At 43.3% G+C, this 15,651-nt stretch overlaps 1 pseudogene; it reads left to right on the forward strand.

Moving 5' to 3' along the window:
• Positions 1-2,664: 2,664 nt before the first annotated feature.
• LOC147423712 (uncharacterized) lies at positions 2,665-3,195 on the forward strand (annotated as a pseudogene).
• The last annotated feature ends 12,456 nt before the right edge of the window (positions 3,196-15,651 follow it).

Below are 15,651 nucleotides of genomic sequence, written 5' to 3' on the forward strand. Positions count from 1 at the left end.
ACACGCATAAACGCCTACGACATCGACAAACAAAAGAAGAAGGATCCAAAGCACGTGCCGCCAACGACAAAAACAGAAAATGCGCCGAAGGCATGCCCCGGCCGACTCCGAAAAGAAGTACGCTCGACACCAATGCACCGGCAGCTCCCCTTTCGACGGAAACACCCAACCTCGATGCCATCCGAGTAATTTTAGGTTATTTTACCATTATCTTCAGTTTTCATCCAAGCCATTGTAAATTTCCCTTTTGTAAATATCCTCTCTCTAGGTGATGGTGTAAAAGGCCCACCTAGAGATTCCCATCTTTTAATAACCTTCCCCAAAACAAAGCAAGGGTCAACCACACCGGGCCCACCACTTGCTTTGTCTCCCCGATTAAGATTACCCTAACCACACTAGGATTACCATAATCCAAGCAGCCAACACCTATAAATTTGCACTGAGAGGTCACTATCGGGGGGGGGGTGGGCAACTTATGTGGAACCAAGCACTGGGTCGATTGTAGTAGGAGGGATTGACACCATCACCATCGCGGGGAGGGGGTTTTGTTTGTTGGGTTTGCCTTGATTGCACCATGCGAAGGGAACCACACCCATCTCTCGACTCCAATGGTCGATGCACACACGTATGCACGCTCTTGGCAATGAACATTCACAGTCATTGAGTCGCCCTAGAGAACGCACCAAGTAGGTTGCACCATATCTTTCCCCTACCTCTCTACCACCACGGCATGCCACCTTGTAAATATTGTAGAAATAATTCACCCTCACACCCGCGAGGGTGTTTTCATCAATTGCGAGTGTTCTGTGTGTGTGTGTGTGTGTGTGTGTGTGTGTGTGTGTGTGTGTGTGTGTGTAGGCTTGCGGTGTTCATATCATCGTGGGCTTTGCGTCCTAGCCGCTCAAAGCTAGGTGGTGCCCCCTGTTCACTTTACCGTGGCAGGCTCGAGACGAGCCATTCGGCCCCTGGCGTTTTAGAGGCCGTCGGGGTTTGGGGTCCGCTTTGCGTCCGTCAGCATATATTTAAGAACGTTGGTCATTCGTTATGGCAACACCTTGTTGGCTTGAAAGACACAGTGGTGGCAACAAGAAATGGCTTAAAGGATCGAAACTCAAAGCCTAATCTATGGCCACTTTCTGATGAAACTGGACGTGACACAACCTATGAGCCTGCTCCATGGGTACTCAGCGTAGAAGAGGTGCAGACTGTCAACAAGAGGATTCAATAAATTCGTACACCTACAGGATATGGATCATCTTGTCGAAACATATTCACTTTAGATGACAAGAGCTTGTCTGGTCATGATTGGCACAATTTTGTGAACGTAATGTTTTATCAATCTTCGTAAGTATTTATTTTCTTGCATGTTTTGTTGATTGGATTAATCATGTATACATCATGTTCTACCCCTTGTTATTGATGGATGTACTACCCAAGGAGTCCGAGACGTAATATATCGCTTTGGATCGCTTGCAAGGTATTTATCGCTCATTAAATTTTAGTTGATAAGTTCTTAATTCAAATATAACTTTAATATCTTCTTTCTTTTATTGATAGATGGATTACATCTAAAGAAATTAACCAAGGGTTAATTCCACAAAAGAAGCGTGAATGTAAAGAGCTTCTTTGTTTAATGGAGAAGGAACTTCCAACCTCCTTTTTTGATATCCAAGTTCATTTGCTAATCCATCTAGTGGACGAGATAGAGCTTGCTGGTGTTGTTTCTACTCGATGGATGTTTTGGGCCGAGAGATTTATGGGAGTACTGAAAGGTTATGTACGTCAAAAAGCAAGACGAGAGGGTTCTATGGCGGAAGGATGGATGCTTGAAGAATGCATATATTACGTTTGTGAATATCTTGAGCAAACCGATTTTGAAGCTCCACGCGTATGGACTAATGAGTCTTCTTCTATCATGTCAGACGAGGTATTGTCTGGTAAGGGAGTCCCTTTTCGACTTAAGATCCAAGATAATTTGGATATTTCTACTTTCATTGTCTATAATAGCGAATGAATGCAACAATTTGTTGAGGAGTATGAGGAGAAACTTGCGAACCAACGAGTTGGCAGACATAAAAACAGGAGATCCAGATATCAAACCAACGTAAATAACATCGAAGACGTACTTAGTTTCATGGATTGGTTATACACCCGTATGCAACGGGCGGATAGAGATCATGAGACATCTCAAGGGAAAAGAGAGAGTTTATGATCGGATGTGAAAGAAAGGTAACTTTTGGGTTTTGAAAACTTTAAACTAAACAAGCAATATTCCTTTTTTTCTTATATCATTTATATATTGATCTAGGCTCGAATGTATACAAACATGTGGGCTTATGGTCAACATCTTCGAATAAAAGCTATTGACGACTTACGTCTTACTCAAGATTCTTCCGTTGTTGCCTCTTTCAAGCAATTATCACGTGCAAGTTCAAGAGACACAAATCTTGTTGATAGTGAACTGGGTTATGTGGAACCATAGTCGGCATTTATGAAATATCATATCGGATCTTCAAACAGGTGAATGAAATCCCTCTTCATACAACAATGACATGTAGATTTCTTGAAGTTATACATAATTCTAAAGTTTTGATTCGTGCATTTTGACAGGTGATTCTGAAGGTGGATTGGTTTCATGCCGAGTATAAAGGAAATAGTGCCACAATGAGAAGAGAACCGTCCAAATTTTGGTCCGTCGACTCCTCAAAGTTAATGTGTGCAACAAGAGAGCCTTACATTCTGCCAACTCATGTTGAGCAAGCGTTCTTTTACAAGAACCCAGATTCTCATCCAAGGTGGCAAGTTGTGCATGTCCAACCTAGAGGTCGTCAGTTGTTTGATAGCGTTGACCTTGAGGAAGCAAATCAGGATGAATTGGTAACATCCTCAAATTCAGACACATCATGTTAGAGACGTGTAGAATTTCTCTTGCCGATGATGATGACATTGTAGATGATGATGAGAACGACAACCATCGGTACTCTGACACTACAGACACCGAAGAAGAAGAAATAGTGGATGTCGAGCACACGGAGGAAATGAACGTCAACACAGATTTAACGGCAGAGGATTTTGAAGAAGTAAACAAAGATAATGAAGATGAGATTTTATTGACGGTTAATCTCAGAGATGACGATGAGGACTATTAGCCGTGCGTATCAACTCACAAATCAACCTATATTGGGTAAGATTTAATCTCATAGTAATTCATTTTGTTAAGTAATGATTTTTATTCTTTTGAAATATTACTAATAAGGGTGGGTGGTGGGGAGTCTCGTGGTGATAGCCTTATATGGCTAGTGTCAGGGTTTGATTCCCTTCAAACTCGTTTCTCTTTTTGTAGCTATGTACAAGGTAATCAAAACACGCCGCTGGTTAGGATACGAGGACGCTGCCACCGACAGTGAAGCCCATCTAAAAAGCTTAGCATTTTGCATGACAGATCAACCCTGGAGTTTTTGCACTGCAGATCGGTCCCGACAGCAAAAGACAGATCAGCCCTAGCATTATCAGATTCCACAGCAAGATAGCAGAACAGCCCTAGTGTTTTTGCATCACCATAACCATCCAGCATTTTGTTGATCTATCGGGACGAAACCTAGATCTAGACCAACGTTTTCAGTTTTCAGCAATCAGACTCCACCGTAGAATCATCGAACCTCGCAGACCTCACCTTCTCGCAGCAGTTCCTCGCCGCATGGTCAGATCCACGAGCGTTTGCAGTTTCAACCCAAAAAACGTATATTTCAACATATGCGTTTTCAACGCATCGTCACCATCGACATAGAGTCGAAATTCAGTGGGGATAAGATTCGCAGATTTCAGCCATAGCGATTTTCGGATTTCGGCCCGTCTCGTTGTCGTCTTGATCTTCGTCGACATTGTCGGCAAGTCCATAGCATATGATTGTTTGCGCTTTGCTCAAGATGACTGCTCCGAACTGTGCTGACGACGGTGATGACGACGATGACTTTAGGGCTGAAATCTGTGGTCTCTAGTGATTTTGGGACTGTTTCGGTGGCTGAAAAATGACTGTTTTGGTTGCATTTTCGAGGGCTGAAAATGGAGATCTTCTGCAACCAACTAGGGCTGATTTGGGGTTGTTAAAACGCTGATCTTCTGCGTTTTTATATTGCTGAATTTGCGTTTTTCTACTGCTTGTATAGCTTCCCTTCTCGAGTGTGGCTTGTATAGCTTCCCTGCGCAAGGGTGATCACCCGAGGTAGAGACCTCTCGTCGACCAAGGGCCCTCGAGGTCGCGTCTCACGAAGTCGACTCAAGAGGACGAGTGACTGTGGAGGGTCTCGAAACCCGCCTATGCATAGAGACCCGTAACACTCTCCCCGCCTAGGAGAGAGCACGATCTCCTCATCGAGTATATTCGATTTGAGCAAAATTGTTGCCTTGTCCCTATTGTCTGATTTAACCGAGCAGGCTGTCCACTCCCCTGTAGACATGGATGTCATGTACATAGCATGTAAACTATGCCATAAATCATGAGTTGTAGTCTCCCTCAAGACCTGCCAGTAAATAGACTCAACCAGATGCAAACGAATCGTAGACATTGCTAACTCTTCAAGATCCTGCCAATCATCATCACGCATAGACTTGGGCTTCGCTGATAAACCACGCAAGGGTTTATCCTGCCCCAAATCCGCCAATGCAACAAGCATATGCTCCTTCCAAGCAACAAAATCTGTACCATCAAACTGTGTCAGACCATAACGCTGGAAGTCAAATGAAAAATCAGCCATAATGCTCGCAAAAGAGCAACCAACAATGACTAGAAAATGTCAACCAAATCAGCCCTAAACTATATAGAATCGCATCAACAAAAGTCTACAAATATGGCTCAAAACCTGATGCAAAATTGCACCAATAACCGTGCAAAACCTTGCAAAAAATCACAAGTCAATATGACTCAATCGCGCATAAATATCTGACAAAATTTTGGCATACTTTCCTTTGTAACTGGAGCAAAGTCTCAACAGTAAACGTCAAAGAGACAATAATATATGCCACAATGGCCAATCCGGAAATAAACTCGATCGGAATCACCTCACAAAGTCATACATATGAGCATACCCGCTCTTGCCGGAATACCACTCGACGACACCTCAAATGACATACATGTGAGTGATGATTGCTGCCAAAATACCTTCCAACCAAATGTCTGCCAAATAACTTGCAAAACCTTGCAAGATCTTTCGCTATGGACAATGCGAAATATGGCACACAAGGGCATACACAAGTGACTCCAAACTCCAACCAAATGATGGCTGAAAATCACCTATCAAAGTGGGAGTAAACTCAACCACTAAATTGTCAAAGAGCAACCTGCGGATACGTAGAAGCTATGGCGAGAACCTGAATAAAATCCAACAGAGTGTCTTCTATAAATTGAGCCAAATCTCAAATAATCTCAGCCATAATTAAACAAATACACAAATCTATATATGGCATACATAAAACGCCAAGACCATGGCAACATAGCTCACTCTCGCATGAGTGGCTCTCTGGACAAATGCATATCCAAAAACCTATGTAAACCTATGAATCTGCTGGTTGCTGCAGAAAATACTCCGTGTGTGTAAGATATACCAAAAACAGTGTTTTTGGGACCCGAAAGGAAAGGACACAAACAAACCTGCTGATGTACCTACTGTAATTCAAAGCATAATTTCAGCAAAAAGACATCTCCATCGCTTTCGGAGCGTGCCAAAACCCTGACTTAGACTCCTGGATCATGTAGATCTGATTTTGTATGACGTAGCTACGCAAAAAGCTGCGTTTTACAGCCCGAAAATGGCAAAAAACGAGTTGCACATAGTCTTGAACCTACTCCTGCTCCACTCTGCGTGATGAATGTCCTCTCAATGCAAGATCCAATGCAAGAGCTCTGCCACAATAGCATCCAAGCACTCGAATTTCAAGCTCTCCTCCACCGAGCACTTCTCTATCGAGCTCCACTGAGCTCAAAGCTCCTCTCACCAAGGAAGCCGCAACCGCCTCCTCGACCAAGCTTGACCACACCAAGCTCCTAAGCTCCAAAGACAATCCGCCTCAAGATTCTCCCCAGTGGAATTCCTCCCTTTGCATCAACCTCCATGAAGTGTCAACCATACCAGTAGCATAACTATCATCAATGTGCCCCCACTACTTACTTGGGGACCCCACGCCCGTAGGCCTTCATCCAAAATGGCCTGGCATACAGCCCGCTGCCCGCTGTCGAATAACCCCATTCGGGCCTGTACCGGCTAAGGTATAATTGCATGTGCCTAATCACTCGCACAACACAGCTCCCCAAATGAAAGGTGGGTTGGTGCTGATCGGAGCCTGCCCTCTTGCAATGCGCAATCGTGTTGCATTCGCACTCAGTGCTTCGCCCATCTCTTCGAGGGGAAACACATCGGCAATACATAACCTGCCCCAGCATTGTTGTTCTTCTCGTACCTGCATATCTCACCCTGCACCTTAGTTGTTTGTTGGCCCTCCGACTCAGCCCAATACCTCCTAGTTGTGGTACATCCCCGATTATGCGATCTAGTCCTTGGCTGCATGGTATGATGTCGAGTCCACCTAACTCGCTCCGCATCCTCTTGCAACTTGCCTTGTCGCGGTGGGATCCAACGGATATCTGTGGCGTGCATTTGTGCCAGCACTCGTCTTGCTACATTCCGTCTGTCAGAATCAGCAAACGACTCTAATCCCGCATCGGCCAAGTATATTTCAGCGTGCTGTCAACTCAACACCTCCGCGCATTCGGGTCATTCCGTAAACAAATGCATCCCCGCATGGGTAACCTTCTTCCGGGTCCCATATGCATATCTTCACCTCTAGTAGGTCACTATCCACAACCCCAAGAAGCCCTGCTTGCCACACATGACTCGGGCAGTCGCATTTTTTAACACTTAATACCCATCATCGAACCACGCGGCGAACTGTAACCACGCGGCGATTAATCCCACTGGGTTTGCCTCAGCTAGCTTATGGCTCGCGTACACTATTCTATAAGGCCCCTTCAGGGACATTCCCAATCGGGTCTCAATGACCTCCTTCGTTACCCAATGACCTTGCACCACTGTCAATTCATAACCCTAGTCACACCTTGTTGACCTCCTTTTCCGGGTAATCCCACAATCATCCTTCCCATGTGTGCTCCAAGCCAGTAGGCTTGTTGCTAACCTTCTTGTTTTCTGACCGCCATCTGGTCCAAGCTATTCGCAGCCATACTGTGAACACCATTTGTTGAGGGGTTTGGCCTCATTCACACACCCCAACTTAGTGGTATATCTTAGGTTATACGCATATCAGCAGACCCTGCCTGGCTCACATCCTTTATATTCACTTCATAATCAAGCATCACGACCACAGTGCGACATTCCAGGTTCTCCACATCTCCTCTCAATTCTTCGCATACGAATGGCTTATTGCCATGGATTTCCACAATCCCCTTCTCGGGCAATTCGAAGGTAGAAACCTATAGGTCGCTGCGTGTCGCATGCTCCAGGTCTCCCCTCTCATGTGGGTGATAGGAGTCCGCAAGGTTCACCTGGTGCTCCTCCTCAATTTCTTCACTCGTCCACACATGGTACATCCATACATTCTTCTCCTTCGTCCATACATGAGGAATCCGTCTCCTTCTCTTCTTTTGCTTGTTTTTCCTCTTCACTCAGCTTGGCATGCATCATCAACACCTTTTCAAAAAACCAGATCATCACTTGCTCTTGCCGACAGAACTCGGCATCCATAAGCATTTTCTTTCTCTCGAGATCTTTTCTCGTTCTTCTACTTTCCAACCGCATCGTCTCTACATCCTTGTAGTAACTCTCAGTCATCCTCGAGAGTGTCTCAGCCGAGGTCTACATAGCCTTTTGCACCGCATCCCAGTCATATCCTAGTTTTCCTTCTCTTCATCCAGCAAAGCATTCCCTCACGCATTATATCACTCTTTCAAAGCATAAGAGGGAAACCTCCATGTTGAACCATGCCTTCAGTGAGGCCATATCCAAAATCTTGAAAAAACAGATTGGCCCTTAAAATAGTAGAATCACTCACGCCACTTCTCCTACGCAATTGCAGCTATGAAGTCACTTAGTGTAGATGCATATCCATCGATAGCAGAAGCTCAGCAACCATCGACAAAAGAAGCTCAACAACCTAGCGTTTTTGGAGACCCATCACCTAGCGTTTTTGACAGTTTTCAGCATGGCGTTTTTCAGCAATGAAAGACCAGCAGATTGAGCCCCTAAAGAGTAGCACATTCAGCCCCAAGAAACCTCAGTTTTCAGCCCTAAACCAATAGATTCTCAGCTTCAAATACCTACAGAACAATCCCAGAATCAGCGTTTTTGGACATAGTCGTAGATTTCAGCACATAGCATTTTTGGACAGCAGATACGAGATTGCAGATTTCAGCCCTTAGGACGGTGTTTTCATCCCCTTCATCATTGCCAACATAGCCTAGACTTGCATGAGTTCCATGCATTCAGCTTGATCTAGTTGGTGCTCTCCTACGCGATTGCAGCTATGAAGTTACACCTGCCTCCAATGGGTTACTAGCATGGGAGCTTTTGATGGACCAGAAAAACCAATTTGATCTTGTTCTAACAGAGGTCGTGATTCCGTGTTTATCAGGCATAGGTCTATTGGGGTGAATTATGAACCATGCGGCCCACAAGTACATTCTCGTTATCATGATGTCCTCTCATGACTCCATGAGTTCCATTTCAAATGCTTGTCAAAGGGAGCTGTGGACTTTCTTGTGAAACAAGTGCTATGGCAGTTGCAAGGAATCCAGTATTTCATGCAAGAACAAAGCACATAGAGGTTCACTACCACTATGTCAGGGAAAGGCTACATGCAGGGGAGATCACACTAACTTACTGTCCTACACAGGATAACATTGCAGATCTATTTACGAAGGCGTTATCACGAGAAAAGTTTGAAGCTTTCCGAAAAGCTTTGGGCTTACTCTCATACACATGATGATCTGCTACCTTGTACGGATTCACACTATCACTACAGGGGGGATTTGTAGACATGTAGTAGTGTTAGTGTGTATACGCGCTTCACCAGGGGCACTTTTCTCCCACTGGGTTTTTCCCCCTGGACATCCGGTGTGAAAGGACACCTTATCTCTTAGGGTTTCATATAAGCTTTGTAGCTCTGAGTTTGTATACACAAATTATTATTCCAATACAGAGAGAGAGACTACAGAGATCTCGTACACAAGCTCTGTGTCTTCTCCTTCTCCATCTTCTTCCTACTCTGAGTTGCTGTCTTCCTTCTGTTTCCTATTTCATCATCTTCAACAGCTCTCTCATTTGCTAAAAAAGTGATTAAAAAATCCAAGACTAAGTGAGGATGACCAACCCTCACCTTGAGTAGGGAAGGAGGGTAGTTAGCAAGGGTAGCGTCCTCCTCTTCATGCTCATGCCAAGCCACTACACTGAGCATCCATCAATGTGCACCTATAGGTATAGTGAGAAGAAAGAGACCATAGCATGCATGGTCAATGCCAAGCATCATCAAGTGATTCAAGATAAGGAGGGTGATACATTATCGCATCAATAACAAGAAATAGACTCTTACCATTACCATGATGACGAAACATCAATGAAGGCCATTAATTTAGCAGCCCAAAGCAACCATGGGGCTCATCATGCATAAGGAACACTATCAAGGAATAGGTTAGAGAGAGACAGAGAGGATACAATGATTTCATCAAATCAAGACAAAAAATCATAAGATGAGTCTACAGTAGGACCAAAAAGTCTAGCACTCCAAGCAATGTTCGGGAAAATTGTGTGCCAGCTTAATATTGTGCTGTTTCGAATTTCAAAAATGCCGATTGAGGGCAAGGGGAAAGGGAGAAATTCCACCAAAAAATAGAGAAAAATGGTGTAAAAACCCAAAAATAACCCTAATTTTCTAAAATTTCCTCTTGGAAAACTCAAGGAAAGGAAATTTGTATGTTTGGAAAAATGATTTTTCCCGAACACTGACTCCAAGTCATCGTGCTACTGAAGGGTAGTACCCATTGACAAAGCCATTATATTGAGAGTAAGTAGAGGAGATGTGGACCTCCCCAAGGACCGATCTAATCAGAAAGCCTGTGAGGCTAATTCGAGATCTTATTCAAGCTTATATAGTCTGAAAACATAGGGCTTTTTGATCGTCAATAGGGTTCTCCCTCTCCCTTGAGGGATTGCCTTCAATGGCTACCAATATCCCTTCATCAATAATCCTAAAAAATGATTACCCCTCTTGGTGGACCCCTCAAAACGCGGATGCTACAAGTGCTATGGAGAGGTTGAGCACTTCTAGACTCCCAACCTAGAGAGAGTCGTTCCCGCATGAAGACAAGTGCCGAAAGGGTTCTTCATTATCAATGATCTCAATTCTTTGTCAACACCATTATTTAGGGCATGTTGTTCTATCTAAGTAATTGATGGGATGGCATCTGCCATAATCCTCTCGCATGTCATTCCATCACAGTAGTTGCTTCCATAGGATGACTATATTTGATACTTTATGTCATCCTAGCCAGCATTCCTGTGACAGGAGGTATGTCGAATGCGTTTTGTGCGTTTGCAAATAAGGGATACAAAGACATGGCAAACAATCCACTAGTGAGTTGTTAGGCCATTCTCTTGAAGATTGCCCTCAGCGAGCTGCCTGCTCCCACTTTTGTGAGAGAAGCCTCCGTGATTATGAGGACTGTTGTTATCTAAAAGGGCTTCGACAACTCCACCAATCTCTACTCCAGCCTATGCAAAATCTAAAGCAACCATTGAAGATGCCTCTTTGGTGGGGATGTGTGAAGCAGTATTGAAATGAAGAAGCAATGGGCAGCACAAGCGACGCTTTCCCCCGTGACATTCATTCGCAGATGAACCGCTACGATGTATTTTTCCTTTGTTCTATAATTATTGCGTATTCCAGGATATGCAGCAACGTGTGATCTTTTTTGCTGTAATTAATATGCGCATTCTTGGATATGCAGCAGCGAGTGATCCAATGCCTAATTTCCTTGCTACAGAGCTTTCAAATGAATTGGATTCCCGCCGCTGTAAAATTTTTGCCAAAACTCTGGGCAATTTGGGAGTGTACACAAGTCAATTACCAGGCAGCCAATTTCAACTTCAAGACAACATTTTGCAATTCTAGATTGTGGGAGGGGGGTGTGTCGAGCCTCTGAGGCAGTGCAAGAGAGAGGCGACACACGCAACCCCTGGGTAGCAAGTAATTGCCGAAAGGGGGCTGTCCTCGTGAGAAAAATTAGGTAAATATCATGTGGCCCGATGGACCACATGGTATTGGTTATTGAAGTTTATTTGCAACAACACTGTGTGTTGAAGATGAGATACATATATGGGGATATGTAAGCATCACAAACTCTTGTTCTTTTGAATAATTTTGTACGCTATGCCTCACAATGGCTGAAACCAGGCAACTTATCTAAGCTATCAAATCATGATCAGGATTGATAACTTCAAAAAGCATCATATAATGAACCATAACAAACAAGCGCCATGGAAACTATGGAGTTGACAACATCTAGATAGGAGGCCATTATGATCTTCAATAGATTACAAGAGGCTTAATTTGGCAAATAAAAGGATCCACAAGAAATTTTGGACAAATGCTCACAATAATTTGTGACAATGGGAATTATTGTGAGAATTTGGGGACCGGTGGTTCCCTGCCCCCCATCGTACCTAGCTAGGTATGTGGTGCCTCTCGAGTAGAAGCTCATGATGTTATTCATTGTATGAAAAACATTGAAAAAGACAAATGGGAATTGTCTTTTGATACGTCCACCTAGAGAGGGAACTCAGCATTTGAAAACATGGGACAACGAGATACATAAAAGGCCTAAAAATTTCCTTGCGAAATGCTTTTCAATATAGCACCCATAGTTGCAAAGCAAAAATGGGCTATACAAAAAATTGCTTGCAAAGAGATTGTATTGACAATATGGAAGCCACTGAATGAGAAGATTGTTGTGAAGGGCGGAAGACGTCAATTTTAAGCCTGATTATTTGTTCAACATGTTGATTAGTTTAGAAACAATCAAGTATAATTTATCCACTCAAGTATAATTTATCCAATCACATGACAATATCACTTTCAAATATCAAGTTGAAGTGTAATTTGAACGAAAAGGAAACGCCATTAAATATCTTCAAATTACGTTACAGCTGCTGCATTTGGGTCGCAATATACAAGTGCAAATCTTCATAGACAACACATCAAGTCGATGCCCATTGTGTTTATTATGGTGAGCAGAGCTCAGCACCTCAGCAACCGACGGGGCTGTGAACTTCAATGATATATAGAATATAGAGTGAGAGAGTAGAAAAGGAGAGAATAGACAGAGAGGTGGAGGTAGAGAAGAGAGAGAGGTGTGAGAGAGAAGGGAAGGGGGAGTTGACACCAAGTAGAATGGGAATTTTGAATTTGAATTGCATACAACAACTGCTCTGGATCAATACAGAGAGGAGTTCCTTTTATAGGCTTGGATAAGCAATCTAGCTGTTGTAGGGATAAGGTATATGTGGTGAGGTTTGAACTCCGCTTAAGTGTAAAGTGCATTGCACTTTCCACATCCCCCCTCAAACCGAAATCATAACATAAAGCATAGAGCATTTGTGAGGAGATCCCCCCTCAAATGCAATAAAAAAATAAAAACATGCTAAAATACAATGAGTGTTGTTGAAGATGAAGCTAGGGAGCTTCCAAACTGGCTCTTGCTGAGCAAAGAATGTGTTTTTCACGAGGAACTGCCTTGGTGAGGAAATCGGCGACATTCTCTGTGGTAGAGATGTATTTGAGTTGGATGAAGTTGTCTTCTACTAGCTCCTTGATGAATTGATATGCAAGCTTTATGTGCTTTGTGCACTCGGTAAGCTGAGGACTCTTTGCCATTGCAATTTCTAACTGATTGTTGCAATGTAGAACGATTGGTGGAGTGGCACATGGAATCGACAGTTCTTCTAGGAGTTGGTGAAGCCACAGTGCTTCTCGAGCAGCAAGGGATGCTGCTATATACTCTACCTTAGTAGATGATAGAGCAAGTGAAATCTGGCACTTGCTTCGCCAAGAAACAACACCACTTGCAAGAAGAAATGCATGCCTAGAGTTGTTATGCATATTCGGGTCTTGCCCAGCACAATCGGCATCAACAAAACCTTTGAGTTGCAGTGGTGATGAGTTGTGTTGACTATAATAGGTGAGAGAATGATGGAAACTGTGGTGTAAGTAGCGCAGTGATCTCTTGGCAGTGAGACCATGGCATTTGTGAGGTGCCTTCATATGGAGAGATAATACATGACCTGTAAAGCTAATATCAAGCCTTGTGCATGAAATGAGGTACCTTTGCTGGCCGATTAAGCAAGCATATGGAAAGCTTGACATAGAATTAGTATCATCATGAGATGGTGGCAGAGAAGTGAATAATTTATGTTTAACAAGTAGTGGTGTAGAGAGTTATCCACTAGAAGAGAGAAGACCATAATCACTTAATATGTCTTCAATGTATTTCCATTGTGAAATCTTGATGAATCTGCCATTGGATCCCTGTTGACCTCTATGCCCAAGAAGTAGGTCATAGGGCTGTTGTCATGGACTGGGAATTCCTCCTTGAACATTTCCACAACATGTGAGACATATGTCTCATCACTAGCAATGATAGGAATTTCATTCACATAGACACCAATGATTGCCCATCCATGAAAGAGAGTATGATAGAATAAGTTTGGGTCAGAAGTGCATTGAACCCATCCCCATTCAATAAGAAAATCATGCAAGTGCTTGAACCATTGTCGTGTAGACTGATTAAGACCGTATATAGGCTTATGTAGCTTGCATACATAGATAGTGGGATCATCACAATAGAAGTAGGGCGGTTGAGCCATATAAATGACTTCATCTAGCCATCCATGTAAAAAGGTAGTATGAATGTCAATGTGATGAAGAGGATGGGAGTGATGGTGATGGTGATGGGAGTGATGGTGTTTCTACGATTGGGAGTGATTGTGTCTGCATTGGGCCTCATAAATCCGAGTGGATAAGCTCAAGAGGTTGAGCTGTATGAAACTTTGACCTTGGAAACTTGAAATGCTTAGATTTTCCCAATAGGCATGCTTCACAAAATGTAATTGGTGTAATTGTGGTTGGCAAACCTACCACTAGATCCTTTTGTTGCATATCTTTGAGCACTTGTTGCAAGACATGACCTAGCCTGTAGTGCCAAGTAAGTGTCTCCTCTTGCTTAGGAGAATGATGACTGTTGAAAGTGCTTTGGCTTGGTCTTTTCTGGAGCCGAGAGGATACAAGCGTCCTTCCTTGGGGCAAGATATAGAGAAAAGCTTGTGATTTGTATCTATTGTATGCAGGATGCACTTATCATGCCTGAAAGAAACTGTAATTCCCTTTGAGGTGAGTTCTCCTACTGAGATGAGATTCTGCTTTAGACCAGGTACATAGTATACCTTGTCTAAGTGAGCTATAGTGCCATTTGGTAGGGTAATGGCAACAGTGCCATATCCTTTAGCATATTGAATGTTACTATCCCCCATGAGGACTTGAAGTGGGTGTTGTAGAGGAGTGTAGTGTGCAAGCCAATCAAAATGATATGTCATGTGATGTGGCTTAGAGGACCTGAAGTTTCCAGCAAAAGGTTGTATAGAAGTAGGGTGTGTATCACCATCATACCTCAAAATATTAGTGAAATGAGCATGAGCTTTGTGATGATAGCTTCCATTTTCTTTATGTCCGTTGAATCCTCCATGATTACCACCATGATGATTGGTTTTGGATCTGTAGTCCTTTGCAATGTGTACGAACTTCTTGCAGTTGTGGCATTGAACTTGACCATAAGGCGCATTTCTAGGGCGGTTAGAACCACCTTTAAGCAACTACCTTGCATTGTTGTAATGGTGGTTAGGACCACATTTTTTGAAATTGATATGAGTGGCTAGAGCCACTGGAATAGAGCCATTAGACTGGTCTCTTAAAGATTCTTCCTGATGGATTTTGGATACAAGGCCTTGCAATTTCATCTAGGACAGGGCTTGAGTAGTAACAAAGGCTCTCCAGCTTGCAGGTAAAGCCGCCAATAGAAGCATACATTGAAATTTCTCTGAAATCTTCATTCTAGAGATGAGAAGTTCATCTAACAGTGGCTGCCAATTGTCAAGAAACTTGACTTCAGATTGGCCTTCTTGCATAATATTGTTCACAAGACTCTTGATCAGGGAGACTTGATAAACAAGATCAGTGTGCTCATAACTGTTGTTGAAGAACTCCCAAATATCCTTAGAGGTGGATAGAGTCCGCACCATTTAAACTTGCCTATCCTCACAATGGAGTATAATCTCCATTTGAGGCGTAATGTCCCTTGAATCCCATGCCGAGTGTAGCTCTGTGTCAGAGGTGTTCGTCTTCACTTGGTCTTATTTCATCTCGAGAAACAATTTTCCAGAGGCCAAGTTGCTTCTATAGCTCCATTCTCGGCTTCCACACATTGTAATTGTTCCCATTGAGCTTATCAATTGTGAAATACCTTGACTTGGTGGTTGCAAACATAGGTGACGAGGTGCTAGTCATGCTAGCCAAGTAAACCTTGGAAGTGAGAGATGGGCG

This window comes from Adiantum capillus-veneris, chromosome 26 (assembly GCF_014529385.1).
Source record: "Adiantum capillus-veneris isolate H3 chromosome 26, ASM1452938v2, whole genome shotgun sequence".
Classification (NCBI taxonomy): Eukaryota; Viridiplantae; Streptophyta; class Polypodiopsida; order Polypodiales; family Pteridaceae; genus Adiantum; species Adiantum capillus-veneris.